The 7,100-nt window shown below is 37.3% G+C and overlaps 1 pseudogene; it reads right to left on the reverse strand.

Moving 5' to 3' along the window:
* Positions 1–3,783: 3,783 nt before the first annotated feature.
* On the reverse strand, positions 3,784–4,921 carry LOC128664987 (voltage-gated potassium channel subunit beta-3-like; annotated as a pseudogene).
* Between the last annotated feature and the right edge of the window lie 2,179 nt (positions 4,922–7,100).

The raw sequence follows: 7,100 nt of genomic DNA on the forward strand, positions 1-7,100 counted from the left end.
ATATTCTTCACATAGGGGAATGTGTTCAAAGTATTTTTCAATAGATATTCCTATATATATATCTGGATATCTATATATTATTATATATAATCAGCACTGCAGAATCTGTTGGCGCTCTACAAATACCTGATAATAATAATAATAAAACATATATATGTGTACATATTTTACCAAAAAAATAATCAGATGTATATATCGAAATATTTATTTAAGAAGAATGGATATTTAATCTCCAGACAACCCATCCTTTGGGTCTAAATATGAGAAGAGTACATTGCCGTAATATGATAAGCCTATATAACAGTTTGTCAAGTACAATCTATATATATCAAATACATATGATAGGTCTCTTGTTATAGGATCATGCGTTAATATTTGTGACACAGGTTGATATGCTTGCTCAATGATGTGAGTCTTTGTTTTTAGCATATATTACTTTGCAATGTCAATGTTTAACTATTTATATACAAATATGTTTCTTGTCATAGGCTCCCTGTTTTCCTCTTAGGCTAGTACAATGTCTTTTAGGACTATAAATAACAGTTAGATATCCAAATATTGTCTAACCATACCAAGGTGAGAATCATTATTACATGTTTTTTATACAATTAATATTAAAAATTCTGATATTAAAAATTCAGGTCGACATGTTTCTTGATAATTTAGGCTATAAATAGAGTACAGAACAGGTGAACTAATCAGCAGTGACCAAGTGCATAACTGCACGAAACGTTTGCTGGGAGCACCTGTTCTGTCACCTGTATTTTTGCACTTTTCTTGTGCTGACCGCTGTTATCTTATATGTTTTTAAACACTTTTTTGGAATAAAGCATTAAACTTTTTACATAAAGGCTTGGAGCGCTTTTTTTTTCCATCCTAAGGACTTTTGTATCTGTAATAGGTGCGTGTGCAGACGCACTGGGAAAAGAGGTTGCCGCATGTGAGTATAAACCTACTAGATATATATTATTGGGACTAGATCCATATACCCTCTCTCCTGTTTTACCTGTGCCTATGGACATTTTGCTTTTCGCCACCTGTAGACCATCGCTTCGTTGAGCAGGTTTGTGTATTTGTTTATGTGTGTATATACTGTATGTATTTACTAATATGCATACATATATATAGACATATATAAGTGCTTTGGAGTCTTTACAGTCAAGTAGCTAAAAAAAATGAAAATCTTAATTATGCAATATCTATATTTAAGTGTTTAACTGTCTATGTACTGTAAATATTTCACGTTCCAATATTCTTCACATAGGGGAATGTGTTCAAAGTATTTTTCAATAGATATTCCTTCCTATATATATATATGGATATATATATATATATATATATACACACACATATATATATATATATATATATGTACATATTTTACCAAAAAAATAATCAGATGTATAGATCGAAATATTTATTTAAGAAGAAATAGAACATATTCTTCTATGTGAAGAACATTGGAATGTGAAATTGTCATACTTCATGCTGGTTTTAGAGCTTTTGAATAACCGTCGTCTGCTTAGCTCCTGAGCATGGGTTCTTTTTGCAGTTTTTGTGCTCCATTGAAGTTTATGGGGGAATATGTTAACGTGGCCATGATATTTGAATTTAAAATGTTTGCACGTGTTGGGTTTTCGCTTGCGCACTAACTTTTTACTTTCAACTTATAATACGAGTGCAACACGATGCACGTAAAAGGAATACATCTATCAAAGTTTATGCGCAAATGGGAATGCTAAATAGCGCTCCACTTGTAATCTAGCTCATAGTAGGGTTAGCTGAAAACTTGAGTCCATTAGTATCAGCATACCGGAATCTGGTAGTCATTAATAGGTTCAATATAAATTGAGACACATTTATCCTTTTTTGGCTCTTGTTGACTTCATCGGGAACCAAAAAAATAACCTTTACCTGTTGTAATTTGGTGAATGCCAAATGAAAACCAAAAAACTTTTTAAACAGCGGCATATTATTTTCTTTTTTGGCAGCCATTTTAATGGTTATTGTCATGATATATTTTTTAAAAAACCCCAGCTACGCTAAGATGTTTTGTTCTTGGTAGAAAATGTGGGTGAGAGAACCATACTCATCTCTAGATTAACATGATTACATCCTCTAAAAATCTAATATAATCTAAAAATCTTCACTATCATTACCAAAATGGAATGTTAATAGCACTTTTACTTCTATTTTTAAATGCATTTCAATTATTGCTGACATTAAAAAAATCTACCGCAGACAAGAAATGCAGCAGCAGTAGTATTTGTAAAGGAAGTCAAAAAAGAATGTTCATTTTACAAAATCCATTATCAGAACTTTAAAAGATTTTTTTTTTTCAAAATACGTTTTAGAGCAAAGTTTGAAAATTGTTTAATGGAACTTCTTTTCAGGCTTTTGTTTGATGAACTTTACAACTCACTTAAAAGCATGCATTTTCTAGTTCCGAGTCTCAATGAAAAACTATGATTTAACAGTTTCACAGTGGGTTTTGATCATTTAATATATATTTAGTACTTACTTTCCTATTTTGTTTAGTCACTGGAAATGATCTATTGTTTACAGATCAATACAATTGTTTATTTTACAAGATTGCTGATGCCAAAAGAAATTCAGTTAACCAAAAACATAGCCCATGAAAGGAAGACTAAAGTAAAAAATTAAAGGTATTCTAAACCAAATTTTTTGTCTTTCATGATTCAGATAGAGCATGCAGTTTTTTTTTCTTCTCTGTTTTCTTTTTTTTTTTTTTTTTTGTAGTACATCAGCCATTTTTTTATAGCACAGGATCCCAAAGGTTTTTCAAAGACAGGCAGTAACGGTATAATCCTACATGTTAGATTCTGGCTCCATTTTTCCTAAAATTGAACATGCAGATATAGCCGTGACAATAGCCGTGGTTAAAGAGATGTCCCTGTTTTATCAATAATATGTTGAACAAGATGACACCATTGGATATAATGCCAATTAGACAGTTGGGTTGGGATATAAGGTATTTGTGAGTATGACAACGTTCTTTTCTTTAACCTCTGCCACAATTTGACAAACTGATCCAGACAGGGAGTTTGAATATGTTACTACCATACACACACACAAACATTCAGTGTGACAAACAGAACAAATTATGAGTCTGGTTCTTTCCTGTAGGACAAATCAGTCCGAGAAAAAGTATGAGTTGGTTGCTCCTTCCCACGGTGATACAGAGAGAAATACAGAAGAGTCTATGATTCTCTTCCCACGACCACTACAAGGTAATGTAGAAGGGTTCAATAAGAACATATAAAGGAGGTAAAAGTCGGCCCTTTCTCTTTACAGAATAACACAGACAGGGTGAACAATGAGTCTGTGCTTACTTACAGACGCACACACATGCAAAAAAAAGGACTTAAAGCTTCCCTCCTCCAACAGGATAAAAGTAAGAAGGGCATCATTAGTGGGTTATTTTTCTATAGGATGACTTAAACAGAACAGCACTAGCCTGTTCCTCTCCCTGCAATGTGACATGTACACAAGGGAGCTATATATCTGTCCCTCTTCCCATAGGGTGACAGAGCACTTTTAGTCTTATTCTCCCCCCACAGGGTGACATGAATTAATGCTTGGGAAAACTCCATAGTATTAAAGCAGACAGCAGATATTCCTCTCTTATTGCTAGGTAAAGTTCTCCACCCACTCTCTCAGCACTGCCAGATGGGGGACCATGCACAAGGCTAGTGAGCTTTTGTATGTCCCTTGTCCTGAGTGGGGGACACCTTGAAGTTCCAAGGGGCTCCTGATTGATTCTCATGCTCGGGAATCTTTTTTTATATTGGGTTTGTTGCCAAGAATCTGGTCAATTTCGACTATTATCTGAGGTGTCATTTGGGACAATACCTGAATGGATCCCAGGTTCTCCAGTAGCTGATCAGAGTTGGAAACACCAAGAAGTACAGAGCTAACCCCTTCAGTTCTCAGGCACCATGCAATAGCCAGTTGAGTCACTGTGCAGTTCAGACGTTCAGCAATAGGATGCAGCTCCTTTATATTTAAGTGCTGCTTCACTTGCTGCTTTTTCCTTCAACCAGTGGTAGCCCTTGAATGATGCTCTTGATTTTTCTGGAACACTTTTGAAATATTTTCCAGTAATTAGACCGCACGCCAGCGGAGACCATGTCATAGAACCAACACCTATCGTATGATACAACTCAGGTAGTTGAGTCTCCACCTTTTCATGCTGGAAGAGATGATACTCAGCCTGCTCACACACTGGAGGAATGAGATTAAATTGACGGGCCACTGAATATGCTTCCATGATTTCCATTGCAGTACATAGCCATACCCTGGTTGATGACAAACGTCATGGCTCTAACAATCTCCTCCATTGGACTGTTAGCATCCATTCGATTTGCAAATACAATCTGAGACCTTCAATAATATGTTTGCGTGAAAGGCCTCTTTCAGTTTCTGCCTGTCCTCCCCAGTAAATTTTGGTTGTAACAACATAACTGGAGCGTCTCCATTCTTTCTTTTTAAGAATATTTCCCAGAGTTTTTTCTGCTCTCCCCGCTGCATACACTTCTGCAGTATCAAAAAGGTTCACCCCATGTTCGTATGCAATACTCAGAAGGTTTTCTGCAATCTCATCTGTGATCTGGGAAGCAAAAGTTACCCAAGTACCAAGTCCAAGACATGAAACTCTTAATCCTGATTTTCCCAGATTTCTGTATCTCTTGCCAGTTGCTTTGCCTGTGGACTCACGCAGGATGTGAGAAAGAAGGAGAAGCACCTGATTAGCCTTTTTTGTCCCCATAGGGGGAGTACGCTGTTTGCTTTGTCTCCCTGTACCCCCATTCTGTCCACCTGAGGGGCGACTGGGACACAGACGGTCTTCACTGGTCCTACTTCTTAGTGTCTGCTCAGTGCAAGCAAATTAAATTTGCATTTTTGTGAGAGGGGGGTAGAATAATATGAAAGTGAGAGAATGTGGGATTGGGACACTCTGGGACAGGGGAGAAATAGAGAAAAAGAGAGGGTTTATAGGGGAAGGAGAAGAAATGAAATAGGAAAATAAGGGGGGAAGGGTTATAGGGGGAGATGAAAGAGTAATGATAAAATTAAAAGAGAAGCAGATAATAGAAAAAAGAAGAAAGAAGCAGGAGACTGAAAATAAGGAAAACACAATAAAGGAGAGAGAGAGAATGTGAATATGTAGGAACCAAATGACAGGGAAAGGGCTGTAAGACACAGGATAATAGCAGAAAGGTAGAGTGAAAGGAGGGGGAGGGGAGAGGGGGATGGGACAATTGTAGAGCATGCAGTTTTAAGCAACTTTCTAATTTACTCCTAGTATCATTTTTTATTCATTCTCTTGCTATCTTTATTTGAAAAGCAAAAATGTAAGCTTAGGAGCCGGCCAATTTTTGGTTCAGCACCTGGGTTGAGCTTGCTGATTGGTGGCTAAATGTAGCCACCAATCAGAGTGCTATCCAGGGTTCTGAACTAAAAATGGGCCAGCACCTTAGCTTAGATTACTGCTTTTTCTAATAAAGATAGCAAGAGAACAAAGAAAAAATGATAATAGGAGTAAATTAGAAAGTTGCTTAAAATTCAATGCTCTATCTAATTTACTTATTTTATCAAATTGTGCAAATTCTATTTATATGCATACGTACTGAGGCACGAGATTCTACTCAGCATGTGCAAGAGTTCACAGTGTATATGTCTGTATGAGTCTGTAATTTGCTGATAGCTCTCACATGACACAATGGGCAAGAAAATTGAAGGGAGTTTTGAATGTTGTCAGAAAAAAAAATCTAAATTTACTGCTCATTTCAAATTTAGAATAAGTGCCATTGCATTGTCTTTTTATTAAGCATTTGTTGACTATTGAATGCTATTTTATGCAATGGTCCTTTAACTAAAAAATGTAAATGATCTATTGGCTTTGCCCTTGATGAAAAAAAACAGAATTTATGCTTACCTGATAAATTACTTTCTCCAACGGTGTGTCCGGTCCACTGCGTCATCCTTACTTGTGGGATATTCTCTTCCCCAACAGGAAATGGCAAAGAGTCCCAGCAAAGCTGGTCACATGATCCCTCCTAGGCTCCGCCCACCCCAGTCATTCGACCGACGGACAGGAGGAAATATATATAGGAGAAACCATATGATACCGTGGTGACTGTAGTTAGAGAAAACAATTCATCAGACCTGATTAAAAAACCAGGGCGGGCCGTGGACCGGACACACCGTTGGAGAAAGTAATTTATCAGGTAAGCATAAATTCTGTTTTCTCCAACATTGGTGTGTCCGGTCCACGGCGTCATCCTTACTTGTGGGAACCAATACCAAAGCTTTAGGACACGGATGAAGGGAGGGAGCAAATCAGGTCACCTAAATGGAAGGCACCACGGCTTGCAAAACCTTTCTCCCAAAAATAGCCTCCGAAGAAGCAAAAGTATCAAATTTGTAAAATTTGGCAAAAGTGCGCAGTGAAGACCAAGTCGCTGCCTTACATATCTGGTCAACAGAAGCCTCGTTCTTGAAGGCCCATGTGGAAGCCAAAGCCCTAGTGGAGTGAGCTGTGATTCTTTCAGGAGGCTGCCGTCCGGCAGTCTCATAAGCCAATCGGATAATGCTTTTAAGCCAAAAGGAAAGAGAGGTAGAAGTCGCTTTTTGACCTCTCCTTTTACCAGAATAAACAACAAACAAGGAAGATGTTTGTCTGAAATCTTTAGTAGCCTCTAAATAGAATTTTAGAGCACGGACTACGTCCAAATTGTGTAACACACGTTCCTTCTTTGAAACTGGATTCGGACACAAAGAAGGTACAACTATCTCCTGGTTAATATTTTTGTTGGAAACAACTTTCGGAAGAAAACCAGGCTTAGTACGCAAAACCACCTTATCTGTATGGAACACCAGATAGGGCGGAGAACACTGCAGAGCAGATAACTCTGAAACTCTTCTAGCAGAAGAACTTGCAACTAAAAACAAAACTTTCCAAGATAGTAACTTAATATCTATGGAATGTAAAGGTTCAAACGGAACCCCTTGAAGAACTGAAAGAACTAGATTTAGACTCCAGGGAGGAGTCAAAGGTCTGTAAACAGGCTTGATCC

Source organism: Bombina bombina, chromosome 6 (assembly GCF_027579735.1).
Source record: "Bombina bombina isolate aBomBom1 chromosome 6, aBomBom1.pri, whole genome shotgun sequence".
Taxonomy (NCBI): domain Eukaryota; kingdom Metazoa; phylum Chordata; class Amphibia; order Anura; family Bombinatoridae; genus Bombina; species Bombina bombina.